Source organism: Amborella trichopoda, chromosome 1 (assembly GCF_054954075.1).
Source record: "Amborella trichopoda isolate Santa Cruz 75 chromosome 1, AtrichopodaSantaCruz75HAP2 v2.0, whole genome shotgun sequence".
NCBI classification, from domain to species: domain Eukaryota; kingdom Viridiplantae; phylum Streptophyta; class Magnoliopsida; order Amborellales; family Amborellaceae; genus Amborella; species Amborella trichopoda.
In genome coordinates this window covers 37,099,503-37,115,107 of record NC_142336.1, presented here as the reverse complement: position 1 = coordinate 37,115,107, position 15,605 = coordinate 37,099,503, and the positions used below count along the sequence as shown (strand labels likewise).

The window sequence follows — 15,605 nt, the reverse complement described above, 5'->3', positions numbered from 1 at the left end:
TGAAGTGGAGAAGAAGGGTCGCTATTCCTTGTTAGGTGGTTCATCCAAACGGGACCTCAAACAAGTCCATGAAACGCAAGACAAAATAATGAAGTAAACTAAATTTGAAATGATTTGAATTAAATTAGCCATGCCTTCAACGTGATAAGCCTTTAGAATAACATGTTTTCATTGCGATAAGTTTTTATTTCTTTTTCTCTTCTTTAAATACCTCTCATATGTTTTTCTTTCATGTAACCTCTATGAGAACAAATTCTAAAACTAAAAAAAAAAACCGTTAATAGGTAAAGTAGAAGGCTTAAGTAAGCTACATATGAGCAAATAGGGCAGTGGAAGAGACTAAAGAGGTATGTTAATTTTAATATTTTTCTATAAACGTTTTATTGTGATTATGTTGTGCATTTTTTTATTTTTGTTAACATTATATAATTTTTTATTTTTTATTGTGAGCATATGTAATTTCTTATTTGCTGTCATTTTGAAATTATTATTGTTTTTTATTCTTGTTCAAATGTATGTACGGGTTAGCCAGGCAAACCAAGGCTATATTTTTTTTAAGATCCTATTATATAGTAGTCTATGTTCCTAGTATAAATTATTTTATTATAGTTGGATTTATAATTATTTTGCTTTTGCTTAAATATGTAGTTGAATTCATATATAGCATCTTTATTTAATAAATTTGGTAAGAGTCTATTTGAGATTTTATGAATTTCATTAATTATTTTAGTAGCTATATTTATTTTCCAACAAGCATGCATTTTCTGGAAAGACGATTAGGGGAAAGAAAGGAGAGAGAAACTACACTCTAGATAAACAAAGTAATATTCAGGAAAGTGGGAGAAGTCAGGCTTAAATATGGAGAAGGGGAGAAATCAGCCTTAAAAAAAAAAAAAGAGAAACTAAATGAAGTAATATTTGGGAAAGTGAGAAAATTTAATAGCAGAGATTAAAAAGGAAAGAGAAATCGAATATCCACGAGAAAATGGAATCAAATTAGTACTCTTAAGAATTTGGGAAAATTACCAAAAAAAACCCCAAGAATAGGCTTTCTATGCAGCCTTTCTCCAACCAAACTTTTTTTTTTCCACTCTTTACCCCAAATTTAACTTTTCTAACAAATACCTCTAAGTCAAAAAAGTATATATTTTTTATGAAAATGCCCATAGTACCGGACCGCCCCCATTGTGTGCCGAACCGCATGCCGAAAGTGCTGGACCGCCCCCATTTTGTGCCAGACCGCATGCCTAAAGTGTTAGACGGACCCTATATTATGCTGAACCGCATGCTTTTCAGAAACAAAGTGTCGGATCGCTCCCATTTTGTGTTAGACTGTATGTTTTCCAGAGGCTATTTTGGTCTTCATTTTACCTTTATTATGACTTGACTGTATGTGCTAAGAAAGTTAAATTTGGGGTAAAAAGTGATAACAAAGTTTGACTGGGGTAAGTTGCATAAAAAGTCTATTCGTGGGTTATTTGTAATTTTCCCTAAGAATTTACTATTCAATATATTTTATTTATTCAAAACATAAATTGAGCACAAAGCCTACCAAAGGGACCCACGGGTTGGTTCAGCTTATGAGAAAGTCCTTGAGCAAAGAGCTTAGTCAGGCCCTTAAGCAAAAGGCTTAGCCATAGCCAAAGAAGACATGAAGGTACAAGGTGAAATCAAGACCAGCCCTTCCCTATCACCTAGATTGGGCACAAAGCCCAACAAAGGCACCCATGGGTCATAGCAAATAAAGCTCTGGGTATAAGTTTAATAGAGGATTGAATGTTCAAAATTTGGTGTCAAAATAGTTTATAGAAAAAAATTAAAAATAAAATAGTGTAAAGACGTGACATTGTTATTAGGACCATTTTAACCCTCCATTATGGAGGATTGGATAAAGGGAAGTATATAAGCTTTATACTCTAGGGGAAGCATAGAAAACTTGCCCATCAATTAGACACCGATATATTCAATATCCAGTTGCCATATCTGTAGTTGTCCTTTTGCCGTATATTTAGTTGTTATATCTGTTCACACTAGCTTCTCTAGCTTTAAATAGCCGATTTTTTGGGGCAAAATAAGAGTTACTCCAACAAAAAGATGGAATTGCTCCATTCTTGTACTAAAACACTGAAAAATTAAAGAATTGCATGGCACAAGGTTGTGCATCAAAGGTGAGGCTAAAGAGAGTACCTAGAGAATTCGTTGAGAGGGGAGCTGACGCACTATAAAATTTACCCGCAAAATAACCGTGTTTAAAATACAAATTCAATCGTCAAATCACAAGAAAAAGAACAAATTGGGGCGAATGAGTATTCCAACACAATCACAAACGCAAGATAGAAATTCAATCGTCAAATCACAAGAAACAAGAACAAACATGGGCGAATGAGTATTCCAACACAAATCACAAACTCAAGATAGAAATTCAATCATCAAATCACAAGAAAAACGAAAAAACAGGGACGAATGAGCAATCCAACACAAATCACAAGGTCAAGAGAAGAAACATCACGCCTCTCTCTCTCTACAAAAAAACACTCTTTTTATTAATCAAATTTCAATCCCCCATTTGTATTTTTTAGACTCAAAAGGACTTATCCAACCTCACGTGACCTTTATTAGAAATTATTTTCCATCATAAAAGTTAACCCTAATATATCTCCCAACTAAAAGCTAAAAATGATAACTAAAATAAATAAATTTAATTTTTAAATTATTTCTAACTAAAATACATAAATTTAATTTTAAATTATTTCTATCTACGTGATCTCTGGTTGCAACTTTCAACTCAACACAAAAAAATAACACGTACTTTAAAATAGGAAACAAAATATATTTTTTAAAACTTGATGATAAACATCTTGTACCCTAATTAATACACGACATAAACTTTCCTAAACGTGATAAACACCTTGTACCCCAATTAATACACGACATAAACTTTCCTAAACATGAACTCCAATCCCTTTTTACCAAAAACGATCTCATGTTTTATTTCCTTTTAAAATAAGACTCCAAATGAAAAGAGAATGACTCTAGAAAATAGACACCATAAAATAGAACTCAATCTTCCCGAGCTAACTTATAGAAAACAAATTTTGTCGACTAAATTAAAAAAACTCATACTAATTCTATCTCTAAAAAATAATTAACTCTAATAAAAATAAAATAAATAATATACCCAATCTCTAAAAATAAAATTAATAAAATTAAATTAATAAAATTAAATTAAAATTTTGTAACCACCAAGTTTTTATACGCATCAGGTTATTTTGTCACAAAGAGAGGATGAGGGAGAGGAGCTCACATGTTCAAAGAAAAACAGATTTCGGCGCTGCGTTACTTACATAATCATGTTGGTTGAATTCATAGTAATATTTCATATTGGTTTAATTCATAGGAATATGTTTTTCATGGTTATCATGTAAACAAAACTTATTTTGAATATATGTTTACATGGTTATCATGTAAACAAAACTTATTATCATGTACTCTTTCGGGAATTATGTCCATTGACTCTATTCGGTAAAACCTTAAAATTAATTTGAAATTTTATACATTTTTTGGTTAAAGATATTACAATTTTACATTTTTTCGGTAAAGATATTACAATTTTTAAAATATAATCATAACGTACAATTTTTGAAAAAATATAAAGTTATAATTTACAAATTCTTAATTCTACGAAAAAACTGGAGTTAGCCCACTAGCTCATATTAACATATGAGCCCAACGGCCCATATTGAATCTAAGCCGATCTAACGATCACGGATGTCTGGTAGTATTTGAATTTTATTTTTTCTTTTTCTAAAAATCCAGATCACTTAAAATTTTAGGTGTATGTTTATCAAAAATAGGTGAATCTTTGAAAAATATAAAAAAAATATTCTACATGAAATACATTGACCAAAATACCTCAAAAAAGTTTTGAAGGGTATTTTGGTCATTTTACTTTTTACGGATAATTTTTTAAATATTTTTATTAGGTGCGCCTTGATGATAAGAATAAACATCTAAAATTTCAAGTGATTTGAATTTATAAAAAATATAATAAAGTTCGACACTATCAGACATCTGTGATCGTCAGATCAGCCCAGATTCAATCTAGGCCGTTGGGCTCATATGTTCATATGAGCTAGTGGGCTAACTCAGTTTTTTCATATATATATATATATATATATATATATATATATATATATATATATATATATATTCTATCCTCCCCCTACTATCCCGCCACCCAATTTTGATCAAGAGAGCCAGTCATCGTTTGATCTTAGATCCGACGTCTCAAAGTATTTTCTTTTTAATTTTTTTTATACAAATTGTATGAATATGAAATTTGGTACGTGCCATCATCTCATTGGGGCGCACCTATAAAAAATACTAAAAATAATTTTCGATAAAATATAATGATCAAAATACCCCTTAAATCTTTCAGAGGTATTTTGGTCATTTCATTTTATTGCAAATATTGTTTTTATATTTTTCCCTAGTGCGAGTTTAATAGAGGAATGGGCATCCAAAATTTGGTGTCAAAACAGTTTATAGAAAAAAAATTAAAAATAAAATAGTGCAGAGACGTGAAATTGTGATTGGGGTAATCTTAGCCCTCCATTCAGAATGGATGGTTGGATAAGGGGAAGGATAGAACTTTTATGCTATAGGGGAAGTAGAAAAACCTTTACGATATATATATATATATATATATATATATATATATATATATATATATATATATATATATATATATATATATATATATATATATATATATATATATATATATATATATATATATATATATATATATATATAAAAGATGCTACGGTACGTCGATTCGTATACCCCTACAGTAAATGTCGAACGGCCTAAATCAAATTTGGGCCGATCTGTCGATCAGGGATTTCTGATAGTATTTAATTTTTAATTTTTTTTTTTACAAATCAAAATGAGCTAAAATTTGGAATGCGTATTCATAAAAAACATGTGAATCTATGAAAAATATCAAAAAAATATTTTACATGAAATAAATTGACCAAAATACTTCTGAAAGGTTTCAGGGATATTTTGATTAATTATATTTTTATGAATTATTCTTTTTATATTTTAGTAAATGCGCCTCACTAAGATGTACACACACTTCAAATTTAAGATCATTCCGATTTATAAAAAAAATTAAAATTCAAACACTATTAGACAACCGTAACTGTCAGATCGGCCAAGATTCGATCTGGGCCGTTGGGCGTTTACTGTAGCGGTACGCACATGGGCATACATGAACTTTTGGTATATATATATATATATATATATATATATATATATATATATATATATATATATATATATAGTAATGATCCTATGAGACCCTCTCACATCCATGTGTGTAGGACCTCAAAGGATCACCATTAAATTATCTCTAGAAAAGTTATCACATGGGTGTGAAACTTGACTTTTATAGAGATCTTTACCAAATTTAATGGTAATCTTTTGAGATCCTGCATACATGGGTGTTGGAGGGTCTCACAAGGTCATTTCCCATATATATATATATATATATATATATATATATATATGACTTTCGTAGAATTAAGAATTTGTAAATTATAATGTTATATTTTTTCAAAAATTATACAGTATGATTATATTTAAAAAATTGAAAAATATTTAACCAAAAAAGTACATAAAATTTCAAAATTCTAAGGTTTTACTGAAAGGAAAAGTTTATCTAGAGCCGAGGCGCTAAACAATCAAATTTGAGCTTACCCCAAAAATTTCATTAGAAGAGTTTGTTTTGATGCCCAAATATCTTCAAATTGACCATCTCAACATAAAGATGCATGGACATGAGAAAAAAATGGATTTCAAATTTTAGAAATAGTGTATTCTGTAACACAATTTTGGATCGTCAATTTTTAAGATTTTCAAGTTTGTTAAAGTTAGACCAAGTCAAATTGCTTGGTCAAGTTGTTTATTGGTGATAAGCCGCATATTATTTTCCTCTATCTCCAAGATTCATTGTGATTGTTCTATATATAGAGACACGTATTTGTGTAATCTTTTATCCAAATAGTTAATCTTTTATCCAAATAGTAAAGATGTAGCTATTGGGCTTTGGATCCATGGGCGTAAGGTTTCGACCTGAACTACATAAAAGGTTTCGACCTGAACTACGTAAATCTTGTGTTATCTCTCTTCTTCTTCACTCCAAATCTTGTGTTATCTCTTTTCTTCTCTCTCCTTCTCTCTAATCTTGTGTTATCTATCTTTTTCTCTATACATTCAATGTTTGTGCTCATGCTCTCTCAAACTTTAACATGGTATATAGAGCAAAAGAAAACCTCCGGCCCTAAGTGTCATGCCGCACAAAAGAAAATGAGTGTGCTCATGCTCTCTCAAACTTTAACATGGTATCAGAGCAAAAGAAAACCTTCGGCCCGTGCTGTGCAAACGAAAACCTCGCACAAAAGAGTGTCGTGCCACACAAGGACTCTAGAGCCGTACAAAAGAAAACCTCCGGCACTGCTCGTGCCGCACAAAAGAAAACCTCCGGCCCCTAGTGCCGTGCCGCACAAAAGAACACCTCCGACACTTGACCTTCTGCCCTAAGTGCTGTGCAGCAACAAAACCTCCGGCCCTCCTCAAGTGCCATGCCGCAACAAAACCTCCGGTCCCAGGTGCCGTGTTGTGCAAAAGAAAAACCTCTGGCCCTAGTGTCGTGCACGACACTTGACCTCCTGCCCCAAGTGCCGTGTCGCACCAAAACCTCCAGCCCTCCCCAAGTGTCGTGCCACAACAAAACCTCCAGCCCCAAGTGTTGTGTTGTGCGCAAGAAAAACCTCCGGCCCCAGTGTCCCAGTGTCGTGCACAGCACTTGACCTTCGACCCCAAATGCCGTGCCACAACAAAACCTCCGGCCCCAAGTGTTGTGTTGTGCGAAAGAAAAACCTTCGGCCCCAGTGCCCCAGTGTCGTGCACGGCACTTGACCTCCAACCCCAAGTGCCGCGTCACAACAAAACCTCCGGCCTTCCCCAAGTGCCGTATTGTGCAAAAGAAAAACCTCCGGCCCCAGTGTCATGCAAAAGTGTGCAAAAGAAAACCTCCGCGCAAGAAAACGAAAACCTATGGCCCTAGGGCTGCACAAAAGAAAACATCAACTCGAAAAAGCCGAGCAAAAAAACCTTCAGTTCCAATTTCAGCCGAGCAAAAAACATTCCAGTTCCAATTTCAACCGAGCAAGAAAACCTTTCAGTTCCAATTTTCCTTCCAATTCCAAACCTTTCAGTTCCAATTTTCCTTCCAATTCCAATTTTAGTTTGGCAAGTTAGGAGTCTTGAAGATAGATCGAGTCAAATTGCTGAGGGAGAGTGTTGAGGGGGGTGATGAAGATAGACTAAGTTAAATTACTTGGTCAAGTTGCTTATTGATAATAAGCCTCATATTGTTTTCCTCTCTCTCCAAGTTGCTTATTGGTGATGAGGGCATTGTCCTCTATGTATAGAGGCACGTAGTTGTGTAATCTTTAATCCAAATAGTGAAGATGTAGCTGGGTGTAATCTTTAATCCAAATAGTCCTTTATATATAGAGACACATATTTGTGTAATCTTTAATCCAAATAATGAAGATGTAGCTATTGGGCTTTGGATTCGTAGGTATAACGTTCGGCCTGAACTATGTAAATTTTATGTTATCTCTCCAAATCTTGTGTTATCTCTCTTCTTCTCTCTCCATAATATTGTGTTATCTCTCTTTTTCTCTTTATATTCAATGTCTGCGCTCATGCTCAATGTCTGTACTCATGCTCTCTCGAACTTTAACAAAGTTTCATAGATCTATCAATCGACACTATTTTTTGAAGCTTTGAAATTTATAAATATATATAAAAATATATCTTAAGGCTATCACAAAGATTTTCGATATTAAAACTACATTTCTAGACACTATTTGAAGGTAGGCTCTAATTTGATTATTTAGAGCCTAGGCTCTATACAAACCACACATTTTACTGAATAGAGTCAATTCACATAATTCCCTAAGGAGTACATGATAACGATCAAAATAAGTTTTTTTTACATGATAACCAGAGAAAAATATTTTTATGAATTCAACGAACATGAATAAGTACATGATAACCGGAGAAAAATATTCCTAGGAATTCATGCTGATATTCCTATGAATTCAACTAGTATTCATAACACGAGAAAAATATTCCTATGAATTCATGCTGATATTCCTATGAATTCAACTAGCATGAATACATAAGGATCGCAGCACCAAAATCGGTTCATTTTTTAACATGTGAGGTTGTCTCTCTCATCCTCTCTTTTTTGCCTACATCCTCTCTTTGCCAAAAAAAAAAAAACCTTGAAGTTCTTGTGATGCATATAAAAATCTGGTGACTAGAAAATTTTAATTTTATTTTGTTTTTAGAGATTGGGTAGATTTTTTATTTTATTTTTATTAGAGGTAATTATTTTTTAGAGATAGAATTAATATGAGTTTTTTTAGTTTAGTTGATAAAATTTGTTTTTTATGAGTTGGCTCAGGAAGGTTGAGTTCTATTTTATGGTGTCTATTTTCTTAGGAAAGTTCCTTTCCTTTTTCTCTTGGAGTCTTGTTTTAAAAGCAAATAAGAGATGAGATCGTTTTTGGTAAGAGGGGAGTGGAGGTTAGGTTTCAAAAAGTTTATCTCTTGTATGGGGGTACAAAGTGTTTATCTTCAGTTTTTAGAAAATATATTTTGTTTCCTATTTTAAAGGACTTGTTATCATTTTGTGTTGGGTTGAAAGTTGCAACTAGAGATCACGTAGATAGAAATAATTTAAAATTAAATTTATTTATTTTAGTTATCATTTTTAGTTTTTAGCAGGGAGATATATTAGAGTTATTTTTTGTGATGTAAAATAAGTTCTGAGAGGTTGGACAAGTTCTTTGAGTCTAAAAAATACAAATGGGGGATTGAAATGTGATTAATTAAGAAAGTGTTTTCTGGTAGAGAGAGGGGCGTGTTGTTTCTCTTGAGTTTGTGATCTGTGTTGGTATACTCATTCGCACCTGTTGGTTCTTTTTTCTTGTGATTTGACGATTGAATTTCTATCTTAAAAGTGGTTCTTTTGCGGGGTGATATTCGCCGGTAAATTTTATAGTGAGTCGACTTCTCTCTTTCAACGAACTCTCCAGATACTTTCTTTAGTCTCGCCTTTGATGCACAACTTTCCATATACTCTCTTTAGTCTCGCCTTTGATGCACAACCTTCTTCCATGCAATTCTTTAATTTTTCAACCTTCTTCCATGCAATTCTTTAATTATTCAGTGTTTTAGTAGAAGAATTGAGCAATTTCATCTTGGAGGAACTCTTACTTTGCCAAAGAATGCCAAATAAAGCGGCTATTGTTGAAGTTAGGCAAGCTAATGTGAACAAACATGGCAACTACAATAGTTATGGCAACTAGATATTGAATCTGTCGGTGTCTAATTCTATAATAGGCAAACTTTTTATGCTTTCTATACAACATAGAACTTATATACTTTCCCTCATCCATTCTTTAATTTTTCAGTGTTTTAGTAGAAGAATTGAGCAATTCTATTTTTATGTTGGAGTAACTCTTACTTTGCCAAAAGAAAACAACTATTGTTGAAGCTAGGGAAGCTAGTATGAATACTGAATCTGTCAGTGTCTAATTGTATGATGGGCAAGCTTTCTGTGCTTCCCCTACAATATAAAACTTATATACTTCCCCTTGTCCAACCCTCTATTCTGAATGGATGGCAAAGATTGCCCCAATCACAATATCACGTCTACACTATTTTATTTTTAATTTATTTCTATAAACTATTTTGACACCAAATTTTGGACGTTCAATGCTCTATTAAACTTGCACTAGCAAAAAATATAAAAAAATATTTCCAATAAATAAAATAACCAAAATACCTCTGAAAGTTTTAAAGGGTATTTTAGTCATTATATTTTAACAAAAAATTATTTTTAATATTTTTTTATAGGTGCGTCCCAATGAGAATATGGCATGTACCAAATTTTATATTTATACAATTTGTATAAAAAAAATAAAAATAAAATACTTTGAGACATCGGATCTAAGATCAAACGGTGAGTGGCTTTCTTAGATCAAAATTGAACGGCTGGATGGTAGGGGGAGGATAGTTCTTCTATGCTGTTGAGGAAGTACAGAAACCTTTACCGTATATGATATACCTATATAAAAACTGTATCCTATAGTTTTTAGTAAGTATTGGTTGTACCCTCTCTATAAATATACAATTGTATTGTAATCTTATTTATCAATGGAAATATAGTAAAAGGTTGAATAAGAGCAAAGGTATGTGCTCTCAATTTCTCTTTGATTTGCTTCTCTGTGTAAGCACCTTAGCTCAGAAGTCGTTCTCAATTTCTCTGGTCTCTCTTTTGATCTGCTTCTCTGTGTAAACACCTTGGCCTAGAAGTCGCTGCCATTGGTGATCTGCTCATTCTCTGGTCATTCTAAAACTGGTACTTTTCTGTCTCTATCTCTAAATTCTCTCACTATCTCTCTATTCTATCTCTTTGTCTTCCTCTGATCTCTCTCACATCTATCTGCCCCCAAAATCTCTCTGACCTCTCTAATTTCTCTCTTTCAGATCTCAGCTATCTCTCATCCTTATCTCTCTAATCCCTCTTGTATTTCTCCCATATATCCCTTCTCTCAGGTCTCTGATCTCTCTCATCCGTATCTCTTTAATTCCTCTCGTATTTCTACCATATATCAGTTCTCTCTCATCCATTACATCACCCGATTTTTAAACTATCTCTGCTGCCGAAAAGAGATACCCTTCTGCCACCGGTTAAAACTGGTTGCCATCTTCTTCTAATCCTTCTCTCTCTAAAGAAATTATCATTATCGCTAAAAGAAACACCGACATTCCAAGACTTCTGCGGTCTTTCTCCCTTAAAGAAATTATTTTTCTCTCTAAATTACAGGCCCTCTGCTGTCTTTCTCTCTCTAAGTTCTCTATCTAAGTTGCAGGCAACGTGATCTCTCTGAGTCTCTCTCTCTAAATTTGCAAGCTAGGTTTGTATAAACTTGCCAAATTTTGTTGCGGCAAGGTCCTCTCTCTGTTATATTGGTTTCTCTCTCTATCTAAAAAAAAAAGTTCTTTAGGTCTGAAAGAATGAGCTTCTCTCTCTAGTGTACCAGCAAGCCCTTCTCTCTATTACACTGGTTTTTCTCTCTTGAAGCAATGAGCTCCTCTCTCTCTCTATCTTTCTACAGATGTATCACAATAGCTCACAATAGTTACTGGTTTGGAGGCTCACAATAGTATCTACAAAGTTACTGGTTCAAAGGCGCACAATAGCTTTCCAAGCCTCTATCTCTTTTTCTCTCTAGTTTTACCTGTCTTTCTCTCTTTAAAGTCTTCTCTTCTAATTGCAGTGTCTTTTGCACTTACTAAAATTGCTTCTCTTCTAATTGCGATGTCTTGTGCTGATTTTTAAGCATTTTTTCTTGCTCGATTCTTAAACTAATCAAGTTACAGAGTCCAACAACTTACGGAATTATTTATCAATGGAAATATAGTGAAAGGTTATATTTCACAGCTAGGAGAAACACCCAATGGAATCATGTTAGAATAATTATGAAATAATAAGGGGGTCAAATTTGTTTTTTAAAAGTTTTTAAATAGTAAATTTTTCTTTCGTGTTTCCATACTATTTAAAATTAAAAAAAAGAATCATTTTTTTACAGTTTTTCAAGTATTTGAAAGTAAGTACGTTCTAGAAAAAAATAAAGAAATTTCACAATGTTTGAAAAAGCTCTGCTTAAGTATGGATCTCGGCCCCTAGCTTGGACCTATCTACGCAGATGAGTCCAAGTTGACTCGCCTGAGTTTGCCCTGAGTAGGTCAAGACCATTATAAATTCCTACAAATTCGGGAGAAAATGGTAAAAAATCAGAAAAATCATAAAAAAACAATTAGTCTATACAACATAGAGAAAATAATAAATTTATGAATTTAAATTATTAGTATAAATTTTACCCAAAATTTTGAAGTGCATTCTCTCACTAAGAATCGATTCCTCCCATCTTTGTTAAACCTTCCTCAGATACCTTAAATCAAAACCTTCAAATCAATTTTCGGATTAAATTGGATCTAGTTGATCCCATGGGGAAGGAGTGGTTTCCTAACATGGTCATTGTCATTTATGGGGCTTTAGATAATGGGAGGTCATCTGAATCTTGGGTGAGAAGATTTTGGTCAATCAATTTCTTAAAAAGAAAAATATTTTGGACAATCAAACAGGTTTTGGTCTTTCAATGACCATGATTACTATAAATGTCATGTTGTCCTGAAATATCAAAGATACGGTTAAGATTGACAAAATTTTTGTGGGATGTTTAGATTGTGTGTATGCCTTTATTTATGAGTCAATAGTGCATTTCAGTTTTGAATTCTTTTTTATCTAGTAGCTTGTTGACTTGTGAGTTTTCCTTGACGATCTGTATTCAATTAATTTATTAGAATAAACCGATGAAAGTCATCTCTTAGTTTACAGGGTTAAAAGTCTTATTTAGTGTTGATCTTTTAAATACATCTTTTGTTGTGAATAATCTCTTTAATTGAGTTGAATGCAGTTTTTGTTGAGAGTTGAATGCACCTTTTGTTGAAAGTTGCAGCCCTACAATGCATTGATCAGGTAAGAAGTGCTCTCGATTTCCGCAAGTTTTAATTTTTAGGTCCCTTTGATATTCAGAGAATTGTGAATTATTTCTTATTGTTTGGACATGACTACTGCAGGTTTCTAATCTAATTGAGTGTTGTCTACAAAGTATATGAATAGAGAAGAGGTCAAAAAGATCTTCTTTGACATGAAGAAGGTCAAAAAGATCCTCTTTGACATGAAGAAAATAAAGCCTTCAATCACAAATCTAGGTATTTACAAAAGAATCCATTTACTTTGCTCTCTTTCACAGTTGAACCCTCCTTTTTTTATGTGCATTGTTGTTGTGCGTCACCATCTTGGTTTTCTTAGCTCCTTTCATTTTGGTATTGAACTATGTTTATTCAAGTGTTTTATTCAAAAAAAAGAAAAAGAAAAAAAAAGGTGTTTATTCAGGTGTCCTTTGCTTTTAAATACTATAATATGAATTATATGTTGTTTCCTGTATTGGATACTTAATTTTTATGACCAACTGATGAGGAATGATAAGATATGAGTATTATTAAGTGCATTTCTTCTAGTCTTTTAGTTCTTATTTTGCATTTTCATTTTTGACAATTTCAAGCTCCTAGCCATTATAGTATGGTATTAGTTTTAATCATACTAAAAGTCGAAGTTTTTTTTCTCAATATATTTTCTTTCACCTGTTATCACCTCCTTTGACGCAGTGATGGTGTCTTGAAGATCTTCATGATATTTTGTTCTTGATTGACCTCTTGACTTTTCTAATTATAGATGCTTGATTAATGTAAATTGTTATAAAATTGGCCCACTATACCTGCTTTTATGTATTTATTATTATTATTACCTTTTATTGTATGTAGTATGTTATAAAATTGGCCTACTATACTTGCTTCTATTTATTTATTATTATTATTATTATTATTATTATTGTATGTAGTATGTTATAAAATTGGCCTACTATACTTGCTTCTATTTATTTATTATTATTATTATTATTTTTTGGATACAATATGGAAGAAACAAACTGGAAGAAGAAAATACTGATGTCTTCAAGACCTACTATGTAAAGTTGATTTCCTACTATGTAAAGTTGACCCTGATAACTCAAATCACACCGTTCAATCAATCAATTGCGTGAGGGACAAAGTATGAATCTTGAGCGACAACGTATGAATCGTGAGGGACAAAATAAATCGTGTGAATCCTGTAGAAGCATCAGCGAAGCGATGTCATCCTTCCCCAAGGAAGTCCTTGTACTTTCAAAATGAGTTAAATCTCATATACACTTTAACAAACACAGAGCAGAGATGATTTGAATTTTCTTTCAGAGGGCGGGAAGATGCTGAATCTTTGGCAAGTTTGACAAAAAGTATTGGTGATCTTACCTCTAAAGTAAAAGCTTAGCTATTGTTTCATGTTTAGTTTTTCTCTAGACACATCATTTCATGTACTACCCAAGTTGTTCAGTTGTTCTATATTTTGGTCATTCAAGGGAAATTATTGTTGCTTTCATAAAGCCTTTCGTATTTTACTAATAGATATACACGTTGGAAAAGAATGGTTTTCCATCAATTTTCATTTATTGGAGACTGTGGCATCTCCACTTCATTTCCACAATAAGTGGATTTATGAGCTTTTTAAAATGTTAACATAATAGGATGGTTATGCCTCTTAGAATATAGAGGAACAAGATTAAACAGAAAATATTCATGATCTCCATGTCAAAGATTATATATTCTCCAAAAATTACGATCAAATTATATTTAAAAAATATATTATTTGCTAAGCCCGCATTTCTATAGAAACCGTGTCCGCACCCATATATATATATATATATATATATGGGTGCAGTTTGTATAGAGCCTAGGCTCTAAACAATCAAATTAGAGCCTACCTTCAATTAGTGTTGAGAAATGTGGTTTCAATATTGAAAATCTTTGTGATAGCCGTAAAATATATTTTTATATTTATTTATAAAGTTTAAAGCTTCAAAAATAGTGTAGATCGACTGATCTATGAAAACTTGAAATTCTTGAAAATTGACAGTTAAAAATTGGGTTACAAAATACACTATTCTCAAATTTTGAAATCCATTTTTTTTCTAATGTCCATGCATCTTGAGATCGAGACGATCATTTTAAATATATTTGAGTGTCAAAACAACCTCTTCTAGTGAAACTTTTGAGGTAGGCTCAAATTTGATTGTATAGAGCCTCGGCTCTATATAAACTTTTCCCTATATATATATATATATATATATATATATATATATATATATATATATATATATATATATATATATATATATATATATATATATATATATATATATATATATATATATATATATATATATATATATATTGGGAAATGTTTCTATACTTCCCTTGCAATATAGAAGATCTATGCTTCCCCTACCATCCAGCCGTCTATGAATCAGGGAAATAAGTGATGGATGGCACTGACATTATCTGTTGGATGCATTTGTGAAAGAAAGACCTATGTGATCTTTTATCGGGAAATAATATTTTTATTTTTTTATATCACCCCGTTTGTTTTGGCAAAAGATTACATACATGTGGTCTTATTACAACAACATATATTTCAAAATAAAATTAATATGGAAATAAAACCAAGATCGTAAAACTTGATTCCATTGAAATAACTATGCACTATGCTTGAGAATAAAAAATAAGATTGCAAGAACTAAAAGAGAAGAGTGCCGAAGATTACCTCAACCGGGCTTAATACACCCTACACTGAGTCACCACCATTTGATGGAGCGGAATTGACAATCTTGCTTCAATCTCAAACCGGAAAAACAAGTTTAGGTCAAGTCACACCAATAGAACATAAACCCCTTTCATCACAAACTCAAACCCTAGGTGAATTCCCTTAACAAACTAGTTTGAGAGAGATGAATTCT

General features: G+C 32.3%; 1 long non-coding RNA gene across 2 annotated transcripts; it reads left to right on the top strand.

Annotated features, from left to right (window-relative positions):
• The first annotated feature begins 227 nt into the window (after window positions 1-227).
• LOC110007182 (uncharacterized) lies at window positions 228-14,425 on the top strand. Of its 2 annotated transcripts, XR_002280774.2 has the most exons (4): window positions 232-347; window positions 12,630-12,691; window positions 12,793-12,927; window positions 13,697-14,425. It is a non-coding gene; the product is annotated as an uncharacterized LOC110007182 (long non-coding RNA). The 2 variants fall into 2 exon arrangements; XR_016053368.1 differs by lacking the exons at window positions 12,630-12,691; window positions 12,793-12,927; window positions 13,697-14,425 and adding an exon at window positions 6,326-7,699 and having other exon boundaries at window positions 228-347.
• Window positions 14,426-15,605: the final 1,180 nt, after the last annotated feature.